A 19,065-nucleotide genomic window follows, 5' to 3' on the forward strand; every position below is an offset into this window, starting at 1 on the left:
TTTTGGATTGAAACGCCCTTTCAAATGCAGAAGACTAAAGCCCTGAGTTGACTTTTTCCAGAGCGTGTCAGAAGAGTGGAAAAATACAAGGCAGGCAGATTCTTATTTTGGGGATACATGCTCAGGAAATACCAGGGGGGAAACCTGAGATCTGACTCGATCTTGTCCGTCAGATCTCTGCCGCATGACCTTATCATGGGTGGGATTCCTCATGCTGGCTCCCGGCAGTGACAGACTTTATTTTCTTAGGGTTCAAAATCACTACAGATGGTGACCAAAGGCATGAAATTAAGACGCTTACTGCTTGGAAGAAAAATATATGACAAACCTAGAGAACACATTAGAAAGCAGAGACATTACTTTGCCAACAAAGGTCCATCTAGTCAAAGTGATGCTTTTTCCAGTAGTCATGTATGGATGTGAGAGTTGGACTATAAAGAAAGCTGAGTGCCGAAGAATTAATGCTTTTGAACTGTGGTGTTCGAGAGGACTCTTGAGAGTCCCTTGGACTGCAAGGAGATCCAACCAGTCCATCCTAAAAGACATCAGTCCGGGTGTCCATTGGAAGGACTGATGTTGAAGCTGAAAACGCCAATACTTTGGCCACCTGATGTGAAGAACTGACTCATTTGAAAAGACCCTGGTGCTGGGAAAGATTGAAGGGAGGAGGAGAAGGGGACAACAGAGGATGAGGTGGTTGGATGACATCACCGACTCAATGGACATGAGTTTAAGTAAGCTCTGAGAGTTGGTGATGGACAGGGAAGCCTGGCATGCTGCAGTCCATGGTGTCACAAAGAGTCGGACTCAACTGAGCTACTGAACTGAACTGAATATGATTTGTCACAGGATATTGAATACAGTTCCTTGTAACATATAGTCTGGAATTTTGACCTCCAGAACTATAGCATAATACATTTTTATTGTTTTAAAACACTAAATTTCTGAAAATCTGTTACAGCAGCAATTGGGACACTAATATACCTGATTTTAAGAAAGCAACATTTTGGGTCTGTATGTTCTTATGGTCTGTGAAGTGTTAAGTGTTAATCACTCAGTAATGTCTGACTGCAAGATCATGGACTGTGGCTCACCAGGTGCTTCTGTCCATGGGATTCTCCAGGAAAGAACACTGGAGTGCTTTGTCACTTCTTTATCCACTTATGGCCTAACATTACTTTAAAAAAAATAAGAATAATAAATGAGTCAGGAAATTAGAAAACAGGGCATATATGAAATATGTAATCACTGAGGGGAAGGTATAATCTATTGATAATATTTTGTTCTAGAAACTGCACAGGCTTTGGAGTGACCCAGGTGTTTGAAGATGATTTTCTTTACTTACTAGTCATGTGACCTTAGGAAAATTACCTGAGCCTCAGCTTTCTTTTCTTGAATTGTTAAGTTTTCTAACCATGAAAATGAAGTGAAAGTGTTTCAGTCATGTTTGATCTTTTTGACCCCATAAACAGTAACCTGCCAGGTTCCTCTGTCCATTAAATTCTCCAGGCAAGCATACTGGAGTGGGTAGCCATTCCCTTCTCCAGGGGATCTTCCTGACCCAGAGATCAAACTCGGATCTCTTGCATTGCAGGCAGACTCTTTACCATCTGAACCATTGGGAAGGATTTAGCTGATGGCCATGAAGTGTGCAGAAGGTAACGGGCACATAGGAGGTGCCTCATTACTTTTATTTACTGCTGGTTTTGTAAACTGTATCTTCATGAAATTCTGATCACACTTAAGTATGAAAAGCAAGAGAATTGTTAAATACTTGAAATTTTGGTTGGTTTAAACACTAATAGATTCATTTATAAAGCCCAAGGAAAATAGCAAAAAACAGGTGGCTAGTTTAAAAGTTCCCAGGAGATGAACAGCTGCTGAGGCTGGAGGATGTACAACATAGAAGATAAAGAGAAGAACCAAACCAGTGGGAAAAAGAGAACTGAAACACTCATAAGGCATTCAAAAACCTTCTTCTTTATGTAAACAACTAGAATTGCCTAAATGAGAATGTTTCTGAAGAGCTGGAAACAATAACAATGACCTGAGTTTAAAGACAAGTATTTCAAACAGTTGGGAAAAACCAGCTGGTACTTCAAACTAGCCTGTTGTTTTCCTGGGTGAAATTAGGTTCATTTTCAAAGTTGGGAAATAGAAGAAGACAGCATCAGGAGCTTTATGGGTGGAAACAAGGAGCTAGGGGTGGAGGAGCTGGTTCAGTAACAGTGTTGTCAAACAACTACATTATAGGTTCAAAACCATGGGGGAAGGGAGAGAATGCAAACTTTAAATTGTTTGGCTGGAAAGAGCTTTGATGTTCAACCCTGAAAATGGTGTGGCAAAAAAGAAATAATATGGTAACCAAGTAGGACCCTATGGGGCCTTCAGGAAACAGACCTCTTCCCCTTTTGCTCTGCTTTAGCTCCTCTCTGAAGTACCTAGATGATAGTACCTGATGCACATTTCCTGAGTTAAAACTCAGATGCAGATGCCAGGGCCCCCACCAAGTGGAAGGAATTAACACCTCCCCTCAGGAGTCTGGCCAGAACCAGGAAACATTTGCAACAGCATAACTTCTTTTTTTACTCACCTCGTTATCAACCAATCAGAGAGTCGTTCATGATCTGATAAATACTCAGGGATATGACTCCCTTGCTCAGCCTTTAAAAATGCTTTGCTAAAACCCATCAGGTTGTCCAGGCTTTTTGAGCGCTGTCTGTTTCAAACTCCTTGTATATTACCATTCAGTAAACGCTGAATTCTCTTCAGCACAGCCCAGCAAGTTTGATTGTCAGTAGACTTGTTTTGTTGCATATGGATAAGCAGACTCAAGTTGGTTTGGTAACATCATGGACTTTGAGGTTTCTTTTAATCTCAAGGACAGACTGGAGGGATTAAGCAGGATCAAGGGCAATATTTGATGAGATCCTTAGAATATTTCAAGAAAATTTTTAAAATGAGAATTCTATAGTTTCTTGGCATATTCTAAGAAATTGTCTAGGAATCAATATTAATAAGGTCAAAGTAAAAATTATTCAGTTGTTTCTCCTCTTAGATCCCTGGTGGCTCAGACAGTAAAGAATCTTCCTGCAGAGCAGGAGACACAGGTTTGATCCCTGGATGGGGCGGATCTCCCTGAAAAGGGAATGGCAACACACTCTAGTATTCTGCCTGGAGAATTTCATGGACAGAGGAGCCTGGCAGGCCATATATAGTCCATGGGATTGCAAAGAGTTGGACACGACTGACTGACTAACTTTGTCACACTAGATCTTTTACATTGTGTGCCTACCACCTATTTTTAGAATTTAACTATTTTCCTCCTCCATCTGCATGATTTAACTATATTTGTTCTAAGTGCATCTAGCCCTTTGGTCTTAGTTATTTCAGCTATAGAAGTTGACCTAGAAGAGGCAGATCAGCTTTTATATTTTTGAATATAGATTGTAAAAAAAAAATAGTTGTAGAGATATGGGATCATACCATGTGGATGGGAGAAATAAAATAAACTGGATCAGAGGGATAGGGAGAAACAGAGAAAGAAGAGAGGGAGATAAATAATCTAGGGGGAAAAATGAAGCATATTAGATGAAAGAAATAGAAATTAAATATAAAAGACTGAGCAATCCCAGTTCCATTTCCATCTTCTGGGGTTTCTTCATCCCTTTTCCTAGACCTTATAAACACTTGTTTGTTCAGTTGCTCAGTCCTATCTGATTCTTTTCCACACCATGGCGGCAGCACACCAGGCTTCCCTTTCACTATTTACCAGAGTTTGCTCAAACTCATGCCATCCAAACATCTCATCCTCTGTCTCCTCCTTCTCCTCCTGCCTTCAATCTTTCCCACCAACAGAGTCTTTTCCAATGAGTTGGCTCTTGGCATCAGGTGGCCAAAGTATTGAAGTTTCAGTTTCAGCATCAGTCCTTCCAACGAGTATTCAGGATTGATTTCCTTTAGAATCGACTGGTTTGACAGTCTCCTTGCAGTCCAAGGGACTCTCAAGAGTCTTCTCCAGCACCACAGTTAAAAAGCATAAATTCTTCAGCACTTAGCATTCTTTATGGTCCGACACTCATATCTGTACATGACTACTGGAAAAAACTACAGCTTTGACTATAAGGAACTTTGTCTGTAAAGTGATATCTCTGCTTGTTAATATACTGTTGAGGTTCATCATAACTTTATTTCCAAGCAGCAAGCGTCTTTTAATTTCGAGCCTTCAGTCACTGTCCACAGTGATTTTGGAGACGAAGAAAATAAAGTCTCTCACTGTTTTCATTTTTCCCCCATCTATTTGCCATAAAGTGATGGTACCAGATGCCATGGTCTGTTTTCTGAATGTTGATTTTTAAGCTAGCTTCTTCATGCCCCTCTTTTACCTTCATCAAAAGGCTCTTTAGTTTCTCTTTGTTTTCTGCCATTAGGCTGGTAGCATCTGCATTTGTGAGGTTATTGATGATTCTCCCAGAAGTCTTGATTCCAGCTTGTGATACATCCAGTCCAACATTTTGCATAATGTACTCTGCATAGAAATTAAATAAGCAGGGTGACAATATACAGCCTTGATGTACTCCTTTCCCAATTTAAAACAAGTCCATTCTTCCATGTCCAATTCAAATTCTTGCTTCTTGACCTGCATACAGGTTTCCCAGGTAGCAGATAAAGTGGTTGGGCATTTCCATCTCTTTAAGAATTCCTATCTCTTTAAGTTTGTTGTTATCCACACAGTCAAAGGCTTTGGAATAGTCAATGAAGGATAAGTAGATGTTTTTTCTGGAATTCCCTTTTTTTTTTTTTTTTTTCTATAATTCAACAGCTGTTGGCAATTTGATCTCTGGTTACTCTGCCTTTTCTAGATCCAGCTTGAACCTCTGGAAGTTCTGAGTTCACATACTTTTGAAGTCTAGCTTGGAAGATTTTGAACATTACTTTGCTAGCATGTGAAATGAGCACAATTGTGCAGTAGTTTGAGCGTTCTTTGGGATTTCTTGTCTTTGGGATTAGAATGAAAATTGACCTTTTCCAGTCCTATGGCCACTGCTGAGTTTTTCAAACTTGCTGGCATATTGAGTGCAGAACTTTAACAGCATTATCTTTTAGGATGTGAAATAGCTCAGCTGAAATTCCATCACCTCTGCTAGCTTTGCTCATAGTAATGCTTCCTATGACCCACTTGACTTCACACTCCAGGAAGTCTGGCTCTAGGTCAGTGATCAAACCATCATGGTTATCTGGGTCATGTAGATCTTTTTTACACAGTTTTTCCAGATATTCTTGCTGCCTCTTCTTCATATCTTCTGCTTCTGTTAGGTCCATACCATTTCTGTCCTTTATCGTGCCCATCTTTGCATGAAATTTTCCCTTGTATATCTCACATTTTCTTGAAGAGGTCATTATAGTAAATCTTGGTTTTTCCATTTGTTACTTGCAATAATGAAGTAACATTCATTCACTTCACAAACAATTATAAAGCTCTTACGTGTGCTAAATATTCTGCTTTTGCTGGGGACAGAGATCCTTGCCTTCAGAAATACAACCACCATGAGAGAAAATAAAGGTCTCTTTGGGAATGATGTGTGGGAGATATTAATTCACAGAATTAAAAGAGCATGGTTTATATTTGTGGCTAATCAGAAATTGAAGAAGAAATAGTTCTGTTTTCTTATGTTTTATCAGACTAGCAGATAATTATTCTGATGTTATGGTTTGAGTTACAACAGAAAAAGGCATATCTAATTTGTATTCCAGAGGCAGCAATGAAATGATGACCTACAGCAATAAATCACTAAAACATGCTATACTTTTCAAGGGACATTGTGCATCCTTGGCCAGCAAGTGCTAATTAAGAAAGAGAGAGGGAAAGTTCTGACAGCCTGTGGGAGCAGAGGTTTAAGTAAGAAAACTATGGAAGCAAGACTGGAAAATAGAGAGCCTTCTGTGCTAGGCTTTAATGGGTTTGAATTTTATTCTTAAAGCAGAATAAAATTACATAAATGACCATGGAGTAGAAAAAGAGTATAAGGTCAGTTAGGTCAGGATATCTCAGATGACGTAAACCTTGGGACTGGAAAAGTGCTTAGAAGGCTCATATTTTCTGTGGGTGCCAGTAATGAGACCAAGAACTTTTACTTATTGTGATGGTCTTTTCCAGTCATATTCTCTAGAAATTAATTTTAAAAGGGAAGGGGAGCAGATAATGAAAGGATACAGTTGCTTAGTCAATAAAGGTGATGGCCTTCAAAGCACTGTCTTTGTCAAACCTGAGGGCAGCTGATACCTGGTCTCTGAAACAGTTCTAATTAGATGCTATATAGACTTCAAAGTGATCAGCATTATTTAACCCTATCAATTTTCAGCAGCTATTCCTTATTGTTCAAAAATAAAACCTAGAAGAAGGAGGATTCAAACAAAATTGGAAAGGATGAGAAAACTGGATCATCTTAGGTTCTCAAACTAAAATAGAGGAAAAGAGCAAGAATGAACCAGTAGCCAGAAATAAGGCAGAAAAGGTAAATACCAACACCACTGAAGAATAGAGAAACCATGAATGATTCTCCAAATGTGTGAATTCTTGATCTAATGGAACACAAATTTCTAAACTACAAATATGAATTCGTCATTCTCCATCTTACAAAGATTATGTTGACTTGTGCAACACTCAGATAGAGTTGATTTCCCACTTTTCTACTTTGATTGTTTTCATTCTTATTTAATCATCATCTAAAAAATTTTGCTTGCAAATCCATGTAACCTTTGTTGGTTGAATTCATGCCAAACTTCTGCCAATTTCAAAAAATTGGCTGTACTGTCTGAATAAAAACATTTTTGTCCATTTGAAAATTGAATTACCGAATTTATTTTGACTGCCATACAGGTAAGGACTCAATTCAACCAGGTATCATTAAATAGAGTAACATGCTTCTCTCAACTGGGAATTAACCCAGTAGAAGCAGGGATCTCTCTCATATTCATTTATTGTCATCTGCAAATAAAGCACCAGAATGTTTTGGAAGTCATCTTCTGAAGTGACGTTTCACATTGGTAGGGTGTCTGAAAGTTCCCAGAACAGTGGCATCATCTGCAGAAATAGTAGCAGAATGGGGCACATGATTTAAAAAGTTCTCTTAATATCTGGTATCCAAATAGAGATGTCAACTTAGAAATGGGGTCTATGAATCTAGAGCTCTTGGAAGACACCTTGTTTGAACACACAAAGTTTGAAACAGTAGGATAGAGGTGGTTTTTAAAGCATTGGGACTGGATGAAGTCATTGAGGGAACAATTAGGATGAAAATGGAAGAAGGTCTAAAAAATTTCCTGAAGATTTTAACATTTGGAAGTTGTATAGGGAAGAAGTCAACAGTGAAGAATGAAAACAAATTTCTAGTAATTTTGTGTTACAGGAAAGAATGGTGGGGCATGAGAGGGAGGCCACATTCTAGGTCTCAGTCAAGTCCATGCGAGGCCACCAAGTGTGGGTTCCTGGCTTCTCACAGGAAAGAGTTTAAGAGAGAACCATAGTAAAGAGAGAGGTTATTCAGGGATATACAGACTCCACAGATGGAGTGTGGGCTGTCTCAGAAGGCAAGCGGCCCCAGGATATGGAGTTCTCAGTTTTTATAGGGCTAGGTAATTTCATAGACTAGTGAGTCAGAGGAGTATTCCAAGTATTTTGGGAAGGGGTGGAATTTGCAGGAATTGGGCCCCCACCCACTTTTTGGCCTTTTATGGTCAGCCTCAGAACTATCATGGTGCCTGTGGGTATGTAATTTAGCTTCCTAATGTGCTACAATGAGCATATACTGAGATTCAAAGTCTAGTGGAAGTCAACTCATCCTCCACTTGGTTCTAATTGATTCTAACCAGCTTATATTGTGTCTTCAATGGCTCTCAATCTTTTAAATGTTGTGCCCTGCCCCTTTTTTGTCTCAGTAGGATAAATTAGATTAAAATATGCCATATCAGAAGGTGGATAAAAAATACAATTGGTGCTAGTGGTAAAGAATCCGCCTGCCAATGCAGGTAGATGAAAGAGAAATGGATTTGATTACTGGGTTGAGAAGATTCCCTGAAGAAGAGCACTCCAATATTCTTGACTGGATAATCCCATGGGCAGGGGATCCTGGCTGGTTACAGTCTATAGGGTCACAAAGAGTTGGACATGACAGAAGTGACTTAGCAAAGAATATTTAAGGAAGGAAGGAATAGTTGCCTGTGTCCAGATTCTGCTGAGAGGTACCAAAAGTTGTGAAAATAAATATCTCTATTGGAAACAGTAACATCCAAGTTATTAGTGAGTTCAGAATGATGAGAAGGATAAGCTCCATTCTGCACTGTGTCAGAAAGTGAAGGTGAACAGAAGGAGCAGAGAGAGCCTGAAGTTAGGGGAGAGGAGAAATATGGATTTAGCCAAGGGCCAAGAGCAATGAGGAAATGGTTTGTTCATCCTGATTTATTTTCAAATTGGATACAACTAGGCATGACTAAGCGTGGGCAGCTGTGACCAGTGTACTAAGCGCGGCCAAGAGGAGTTACCCCATGTCTGAGGTCAGGGGCAGTGGCTGAGTGCTGCAATGGCAAAGGAATGTCTGAGAAGAGCTACCCCGCATCCAAGGCTAGGGGTGGTGGCCGGGAGGAGCAACCCCACGTCCAAGGAGCAGTGGCTGCATGGGCGCAGGAGGGCCTAGAGGAGCTATCCCACGTTGAAGGTCAGGTAGGGCAGCAGTGATGAGATTTCCTTCGTCCAAAGTAAGGAGCAGCAGCTGTGCCTGGCTGGAACAGCCGTGAAGAGATACCCCACTCCCAAGGTAAGAGAAACCCAAGTAAGATGGTAGGTGTTGCCAGAGGGCATCAGAGGGCAAACACACTGAAACCATAATCACAGAAAACTAGTCAATCTAATCACACTAGGGCCACAGCCTTGTCTAATTCAGTGAAACTAAGCCATGCCTGCGGGGCAACCCAAGACGGGTGGGTCATAGGAGAACAGTCTGACAGACTGCGGTCCACTGGAGAAGGGAATGGCAAACCTCTTCAGTATTCTTGCCTTGAGAACCCCATGAACAATATGAAAAGGCAAAATGATAGGATACTGAAAGAGGAACTCCCCAGGTCAGTAGGTGCCCAACATGCTCCTGGAGATCAGTGGAAAAATAACTCCAGAAAGAATGCAGGGATGGAGCCAAAGCAAAAACAATACCCAGTTGTGGATGTGACTGGTGATAGAAGCAAGGTACAATGCTGTAAAGAGCAATATTGCATAGGAACCTGAAATGTCAGGTCCATGAGTCAAGGCAAATTGGAAGTGGTCAAACAAGAGATGGCAAGAGTGAACATTGACATTCTAGGAATCAGCAAACTAAAATGGACTGGAATGGGTGAATTTAACTCAGATGACCATTATATATACTACTGTGGGCAGGAATCCCTCAGAAGAAATGGAGTAGCCATCATGGTCAACAGAAGAATCCGAAATCCAGTACTTGGATGCAATTTCAAAAATGACAGAATGGTCTCTGTTCATTTCCAAGGGCAAACCATTCAATATCACAGTAATTCAAGTCAATGCCTCAACCAGTAATGCTGAAGAAGCTGAAGTTGAACGGTTCTATGAAGACCTACGAGACCTTTTAGAACTAACACTCCAAAAAGATATCCTTTTCATTATAGGGGACTGGAATGCAAAAGTAGTAAGTCAAGAAACACCTGGAGTAACAGGCAAATTTGGCTTTGGAATGAGAAATGGAAAAGACTGATAGAGTTTTGCCAAGAAAATGTACTGGTCATAGCAAACACCCTCTTCCAACAACACAAGAGAAGACTCTACACATGGATATCACCAGATGGTCAACACCAAAATCAGATTGATTGCATTCTTTGCAGCCAAAGATGGAGAAGCTCTATACAGTCAGCAAAAACCAGACCAGGAGCTGACTGTGGCTCAGATCATGAACTCCTTATAACCAAATTCAGACTTAAATTGAAGAAAGTAGGGAAAAACACTAGACCATTCAGATATGACCTAAATCAAATCCCTTATGATTAAACAGTGGAGGTGAGAAATAGATTTAAAGGCCTAGATCTGATAGGTAGAGTGCCTGATGAATGATGGAATGAGGTTCGTGACACTGTACAGGAGACAGGGATCAAGACCATCCCCATGGAAAAGAAATGCAAAAAAGCAAAATGGCTGTCAGGGGGTGCTTTACAAATAGCTGTGAAAAGAAGAGAGTTGAAAAGCAAAGGAGAAAAGGAAAGATATAAGCATTAAAATACAGAGTTTCAAAGAATAGCAAGAAGAGATAAGAAAGCCTTCTTCAGCGATCAATGCAAAGAAATAGAGGAAAACAACAGAATGGGAAAGACTAGAGATCTCTTTGAGAAAATTAGAGATACCAAGGGAACATTTCATGCAAAGATGGGCTCGATAAAGGATAGAAATGGTGTGGACCTAACAGAAGCAGAAGATATTAAGAAGAGGTGGCAAGAATACACAGAAGAACTGTACAAAAAAGATCTTCATGACCCAGATAATCACAATGGTGTGATCACTCATCTAGAGGCAGACATCCTGGAATATGAAGCCAAGTAGGCCTTAGAAAGCATCACTACGAACAAAGCTAGTGGAGGTGATGGAATTCCTATTAAGCTATCTCAAATCTTGAAAGATGATGCTGTGAAAGTGCTGTGCTAAATATGCCAGCAAATCTGGAAAACTCAGCAGTGGCCACAGGACTGGAAAAGGTCAGTTTTCATTCCAATCCCAAAGAAAGGCAATGCCAAAGAATGCTCAAACTACCGCACAATTGCACTCTTCTCACATGCTAGTAAAGTAATGCTCAAAATTCTCCAAGCCAGGCTTCAGCAATACGTGAACTGTGAATTCCTGATTTTCAAGCTGGTTTTACAAAAGGCAGAGGAACCAGAGATCAAATTGCCAACATCCGCTGGATCATGGAAAAAGCAAGAGAGATCCAGAAAAAAACATCTATTTCTGCTTTATTGACTATGCCAAAGCCTTTGACTGTGTGGATCACAACAAACTGTGGAAAATTCTGAAAGAGATGGGAATACCAGACCATCTGACCTGCCTGTTGAGAAATCTGTATGCAGGTCAGGAAGCAACAGTTAAAACTGGACATGGAACAACAGACTGGTTCCAAATAGGAAAAAGGAGTACATCAAGGCTGTATATTGTCACCCTGCTGATTTAACTTCTACGCAGAGTACATCATGAGAAATGCTGGGCTGGAAGATGCACAAGCTGGAATCAAGAATGCCAGGAGAAATGTCAATAACCTCAGATATGCAGATGACAACACCCTAATGGCAGAAAGTGAAGAGGAACTAAAAAGCCTCCTGATGAAAGTGAAAGAGGAGAGTGAAAAAGTTGGCTTAAAACTCAACATTCAGAAAATGAAGATCATGGCATCCGGTCCCATCACTTCATGGGAAATAGATGGGGAAACAGTGGAAACAGTGTCAGACTTTATTTTGGGGGGCTCCAAAATCACTGCAGATGGTGACTGCAGCCATGAAATTAAAAGACGCTTACTCCTTGGAAGAAAAGTTATGACCAACCTAGACAGCATATTCAAAAGCAGAGACATTATTTTGCCAACTAAGGTCTGTCTAGTCAAGGCTATGGTTTTTCCTGTTGTCATATATGGATGTGAGAGTTGGACTGTGAAGAAGGCTGAGCACCGAAGAATTGCTGCTTTTGAACTGTGGTGTTGGAGAAGACTCTTGAGAGTCCCTTGGACTGCAAGGAGATCCAACCAGTCCATTCTGAAGGAGATCAGCCCTGGGATTTCTTTGGAAGGAATGATGCTAAAGCTGAAACTCAGTACATTGAACACCTCATGGGAAAAGTTGACTCACTGGAAAGACTCTGATGGTGGGAGGGATTGAGGGCAGGAGGAGAAGGGGACGACTGAGGATGAGATGGCTGGATGGTATCAGTGACTCGATGAACATGAGTCTGAGTGAACTTCAGGAGTTGGTGATGAACAGGGAGGCCTGGCATGCTGCAATTCATGGGGTCACAAAAAGTTGGATACGACTGAGTGACTGAACTGAACTGAACTGATTATATATATATATATATATATATATATATATATGCACTATTTTACAATTCTTTTCCCATATAGGCCATTATAAATTATTAAGTAGAGTTATTTGTACTTATGTTGGTCCTTATTAGTTATTTTAGATTTGATAGTATGCATATGTCAATTCCAATCTTCCAACCATGTAATTTTAGCCATACAAAAAGAACAAAATAATGCCATTTGCAGTAATAAAGATAGACCTAGAGATTGTCATACTGAGTGAAGTAAATCAGACAGAAAAAAACAAATATAATTTTGCTTACACATGGAACCTTAAAAAAAAAAAAAAGAGTGGAAATGAAATTATTTACAAACCAGAATAGAATTACAGATATAGAAAGCAAACATTATTACCAGGTGATAAGAGTGGAGATAGGGTTGGAAGATTGGGATTGACACACACACACACACACACACACACACACACACACATATATATATATATATATATATATATCTCACATTTTTATCCGTTCCTCTGTTGATCACCAGTTAGGTTGCTTCCATACCCTGGCTGTTGTACACAGTGCACAGTGAATATTGGGGTGCATCTCTTTTTAAATTGTGGTTTTATCTGGATATATGCCCAGGAGTGGGATTTTTGGATCATATAATGGCTCTATTTTTATTTTTTTCAAGTATCCTCCTTACTGTTCTCCATATTGGTTATACTAGTTTACTTTTCCACCAACAGTGTAGGAAGATTCCCTTTTCTCCACATCTTCTCCAGCATTTACTGTTTGTAGATATTTTGATGATGGCCACTTTGACTGGTGTGAGGTGATACCTCACTGCAGTTTTGATTTGCATTTCTCCAGTAATCAGTGATGTTAAGCATCTTTTCATATGCTTTTTAGCCATTGTATGTCTTCTTTGGAGAAATGTCTATTAGAACTTTTACCTATTTTTGGGGGGGTTGTTTCTTTCTTTGACATTGAGTTGTATGAGCTGTTTGTATATTTTTGGAGACTAATTTATTGTCAGTTCGTTCATTTTCAACTATTTTCTCCCATTCTGAGGATTGTCTTTTTATTTTGTTTATGATTTCCTTTGTTGTGCAAAAGGCTTAAGTTTAATTAGATCCCATTTTGTTTATTTTTATTTTCATTACTCTAGGAAGTGGTAGTTTATTTAGGTTCTCTCTCTTTTCTTCTTGATGAGTCTAGTTTAAGACTTTTCAATTTTGTTTATATTTGTAAAAGCTCTGAGTTTTATTGATCTTTCCCATTGTTTTTCTTTTAAAATCTCTATATTTTTTCTTTCAGAATTTTATTTTCTCCTTTCCGCTTACTTTGGGCTTTGTTCTCTTTAAATTTCTTCAGATGAAAAGTTAGGTTGCTTATTGAAGATATTTCTCATTTCTAGAAATAGGCCTGTATTGCTATAAGTTTTCCTCTTGGAATTGACTTGCTGTATCCCATAGATTTTGGAGATTTGTGTTTCTGTTTTCATTTGTCTTGAGTTATTTTCTGATTTCTTCTTTGATTTCATCATTTAACCATTGGTTGTTTAATAGTCTCCATGTGTGTATTCTTTTCCCACTTTTTTCTCTAATTAATTTCTAGTTTTATGTTTTGTCATCAGAATTAATGCTTAATATAAATTCTATCTTAAATTTGTCAAGGCGTTTGGTGTGTCTTAAATGTGATCTATCCTGAAGAACAGTCCGTATGCACTTTAAGAGAATGTCTATTCTGCTGTTTTGGAGTAGAATATTCTGTGCACATCTGTGAAGTCTGGTTTATTGTGTTTTCATGACCATTGTTGACTTATTGATCTCCTGTCTGAATGATCTGCCAACTGATGTCACTGGGGTGTTAAACTTTTTGACTGTTATTGTATTATTGTCAGTGTCATCCTTTATGTTTGTTAACATTTGCTTCATACACTTAAGTGCTCTTGTATTATCCTCATATACACTACTGAATGTAATATCCTCTTATCAACTTATTTCTTTAATATTATATAATGTCATTCTTTCCCTTTTATTACACATTTTGTTTCAAACTCTGTTTAGTCTGATATGAGTACTTCTTGTCATTTCAATTTATATGAAATATCTATATTCATCCCCTCATTTTCAGCCTGTGCTGGTCTTTAGATCTTAAATGAATCTCTATTAAGTAGCATATAGAATAGGTCTTGTGTTTTTCTTTTTTTTTTTTTTTTCCAATCAGCCACCCCATATCTTTTTACTGGAACATTTAGTCGACATTTCAAGTAATTAGTGACAGATATGTACTTATTGCCATTTTGTTCAGTCATTTCAGTTGCTCAGTCATGTCTGACTCTTTGTGACCCCATGGACTGCAGCACACCAGGCCTCCTTGTCCATCACCAACTTCCAGAGTTTACTCATGTCCATTGAGTCAGTGATGCCATCCAACCATCTCATCCTCTGTTGTCCCCTTCTTCTTCAGCCTTCAATCTTTCCCAGTATCAGTGTCCTTTCAAATGAGTCAGTTCTTCACATTAGGTGGCCAAAGTATTGGTGTTTCAGATTTGGCATCAGTACTTCCAATGCATATTCAAGACTGATTTCCTTTAGGATGGACAGATTCTTCTTGCAGTCCAAGGAACTCTCAAGAGTCTTCTCCAACATCACAGTTCCAAAGCATCAATTCATCAGAGCTCAGGTTTCTTTATAGGCCAACTCTCACATCCATACATGACTACTGGAAAAAACATAGCTTTGACTAGATAGACCTCTGTTGGCAAAATAACACTCTGCTTTTTAATACACTGGTCATAATCTTTCTTTCAATGAGCAAGCATCTCTGAATTTCATGGCTGCAATCACCATCTGCAGTGATTTTGGAGACCAAAAAAATAAAGTCTGACAATGTTTCAACTGTTTCCCCATTTATTTGCCATGAAGTGATGGGACCAGATGCCATGATCATTGTTTTCTGAGTGTTGAGTTTTAAGCCAGTTTTATCATTCTCCTCTTTCACTTTCATCAAGAGACTCTTGAGTTCTTCTTCTCTTTCTGCCATAAGGGTGCTGTCATTTGCATATCCGAGGTTATTGATATTTCTTCTGGCAATCTTGATTCCAGCTTGGGCTTCATCCAGCCCAGTGTTTCTCATGATGTACTCTGCTTAGAACTTAAATAAGCAGGGTGACAATATACAGCCTTGACGTACTCCTTTCCCAATTTGCAAACAGTCTGTTGTTCCATGTTCAGTTCTAACTATTGTTTCCTGACCTGCATACAGGTTTCTCCAGAGGCAGGTCAGGTGGTCTGGTATTCCCATCTCTTTCAGAATTTTCCACAGTTTGTTGTTATCTACATAGTCAAAGGCTTTGGCATAGTCAATAAAGCAGAAATAGATGTTTTTATGGAAGTCTCTTGCTTTTTCAGTGATCCAATGGATGTTGGCAATTTGATCTCTGGTTCTTCTGCTTTTCTGAAATCCACCTTGAACACCTGGAAGTTCACAGTTCAGGTACTGCTGAAGCCTGGCTTGGAGAATTTTGAGCATAACTTTACTAGCATATGAGATGAGTGCAATTGTGTGGCAGTTTGAGCGTTCTTTGGCATTGCCTTTCTTTGGGATTGGAATGAAAACTGACCTTTTCCAGTCCTGTGACCACTGCTGAGTTTTCCAGATTTGCTGGCATATTTAGCACAGCACTTTCACAGCATCACCTTTCAGGATTTAAAATAGCTCACTGGAATTCCATCACTTCCACTACCTTTGTTCGTAGTGATGCTTCCTAACACCCACTTGACTTTGCATTCCAGGATGTCTGCCTCTAGGAAAGTGATCATACCATCATGATTATCTGGGTCATAAAGATCTTTTTTTTATAGTTCTTCTGTGTATTCTTGCCACCTCTTCTTAATATTTTCTGCTTCTGTTAGGCCCATACTATTTCTTTCCTTTATTGAGCCCATCTTTGCATGAAATGTTCCCTTGGCATTTCTAATTTTCTTAAAGAGATCTCTAGTCTTTCCCATTGTATTGTTTTCCTGTATTTCTTTACACTGATTACTGAGGAAGGCTTTTTAAATCTCTCCTTGCTCTTCTTTGGAACTCCTTGCTCTTCTTTGGAACTCTGCATTCAAATGGGATATATTTCCTTTCTCCTTTGCTTTTCACTTATCTTTTTTTCATAGCTATTTGTAAGGCCTCCTCAGACATTTTGTTACTTTTTTTTTTTTTTTTTGCCTTGTTTTTGTGGTTCTTCTCCATTCTTTAAAATTTTTCTTTAAAATTTTTCCTTTGTGGTTTGATTATTTTATTTAGTGGTATGTTATGTTCCTTTTCCTTTAGTTTTTGTGTATCTATTGTAGATATTTGACTTTGGTTATTATGGGTTCATTTATATTGACCCATGACTCTATACAGTTGTTTTAAAGATGTAGTGTTTAAGTTCAATTACATTCCAAAAAATCTACACTTTTCACTCCCCTCTCTGACATGTTGCTTTTAATATTATACTTTACATCTTCATGTGTATCCCTTTACTGATTTTTGTAGTTGATTTTATGATTTTGTTGTTTTTAATCTTTGTACTAGCTGATTTAAGTAATTGAGCCTTAGTTTTTACTATATATTTGCCTTTATTGGTGTAATTTTTTTGTTTCTTGTATATCCTTAATTACTTTTATTTATTATCTATTATTTTTATTAATTTACCAGCCTTCAAACTTTCAAAAGCCTCTTGATGAAAGTGAAAGAGGAGTGTGAAAAAGTTGGCTTAAAGCTCAACATTCAGAAAACCAAGATCATGGCATCTGGTCCCAGCAATCCATGGGAAATAGATGGGGAAACAGTGTAAACAGTGTCAGACTTTATTTTTTGGGGCCCCAAAATCACTGCAGATGGTGACTGCAGCCATGAAATTAAAAGACGCTTACTCCTTGGAAGAAAAGTTATGACCAACCTAGATAGCATATTCAAAAGCAGAGATATTATTACTTTGCCAACAAAGGTCTGTCTAGTCAAGGCAATGGTTTTTCCATTGGTCATGTATGGATGTGAGAGTTGGACTGTGAAGAAAGCTGAGCATCAAAGAATTGATGCGTTTGAACTGTGGTGTTGGAGAGGACTCTTGAGAGTCCCTTGGACTGCAAGGAGACCCAACCAGTCCATTCTGAAGGAGATCAGCCCTGGGATTTCTTTGGAAGGAATCATGCTAAAGCTGAAACTCCAGTACTTTGGCCACTTCATGCAAAGAGTTGACTCATTGGAAAAGACTCTGATGCTGGGAGGGTTTGGGGGCAGGAGGAGAAGGGGACGACCGAGGATGAGATGGCTGGATGGCATCACTGACTTGATGGACGTGAGTCTGAGTGAACTCTGGGAGTTGGGAGGAAATGGACAGGGAGGCCTGGTGTGCTGTGATTCATGGGGTTGCAAAGAGTTGGACACAACTGAGTAACTGAACTGAACTGCAAAGACCTTTTAGAACTAACCAAAAAAAAGAAAAAAATGTCCTTTTCATCATAGGGGACTGGAACGCAAAGTAGAAAGTCAAGAGATACCTTTGTTAACAGGCAAGTTTGGTGCTTGGAGTGAAAAATGAAGCAGGGCAAAGGCTTACAGAGTTTTGCCAAGAGAATGCACTGGTCATAGCAAACACCCTGTTCCAACAACACAAGAGATGACTCTACACATGGAAAACACCAGATGGTCAATACTGATATCAGATTGATTGTATTCTTTGCAGTTGAAGATGGAAAAGCTCTATACAGTCAGCAAAACCAAGACCTGAGCTGACTGTGGCTCAGATTATGAACTGCTTATTGCAAAATTCAGACTCATATTGAAGAAAGTAGGGAAAACCATGAGGACATTAAGGTATGACCTAAATCAAATCTCTTAGTTATACAGTGGAAGTGACAAATAGTTTCAAGGAATTAGATCTGATAGAGTACCTGAAGAATTAATATGGAGGTTGATGAGATTATACAGGAGGTGGTGATCAAAACCATCAGAAAGAAAAAGAAATGCAAAAAGGCAAAATGGCTGTCTGAGGAGACCTTTCAAATAGGTGAGAATAGAAGAGAGGTGACAGGAAAGGAGAAAAGGAAAGAAATATCCATGTGAACACAGAGTTCCATAGAATAGCAAGGAGAGATAAGAAAGCCTTCCTAAGTGAACTCTGCAAAGACATAGAGAACAACAATAGAATGGGAAAGACTAGAGATCTCTTTGAGAAAATTAGAGACACCAAGGGAACATTTCATGCAAAGATGGGCACGATAAAGGACAGAAATGGTATGGACTTAACAGAAGCAGAAGATATTAAGAAGAGGTGGCAAGAATACACAGAAGAACTATACAAAAAAGATCTTTATGACCCAGATAATCATGATGGTATGATCACTTGCCTAGAGCCAGACATCCTGGAATGCAAAGTCAAGTGGCCATTAGGAAGCATCACTATGAACAAAGCTAATGGAAGTGATGGAATTCCAGTGAGCTATTTTAAATCCTGAAAGATGATGCTGTGAAAATGCTGCACTCAATATGTCAGCAAACTTGGAAAACTTAGCAGTGGCCACAGGACTGAAAGATAAGTTTTCATTCCAATCCAAAAGAAGGGCAGTGCCAAAGTATGTGCAAACCACTGCAAAATTCCACTCATCTCACATGCTAGCAAAGTAGTGCTCAAAGTCCTCCAAGCCAGACTTCAACAGCACGTGAATTGAGAACTTCCAGATGTTCAGGCTGGATTTATAAAATACAGAAGAACCAGAGATCAAATTGCCAGCATCCCTTGTATCATAGAAAAAGCAAGGAAATTCCAGAGAAAAACATCTACTTCTGCTTCATTGACTACACTAAAGCTTTTGACTGTGTGGAACAAACTGTGAAAAATTCTTAAATAGATGGGAATACCAGATGACCTTTCTTGCCACCTGAGAAACCTGTATACAGGTCAAGAAGCAAGTTAGAACCAGACATGGAACAATGGACTGGTTCCAAATTGG

This window comes from Ovis aries, chromosome 6 (genome assembly GCF_016772045.2).
Source record: "Ovis aries strain OAR_USU_Benz2616 breed Rambouillet chromosome 6, ARS-UI_Ramb_v3.0, whole genome shotgun sequence".
In the NCBI taxonomy this organism is placed as follows: domain Eukaryota; kingdom Metazoa; phylum Chordata; class Mammalia; order Artiodactyla; family Bovidae; genus Ovis; species Ovis aries.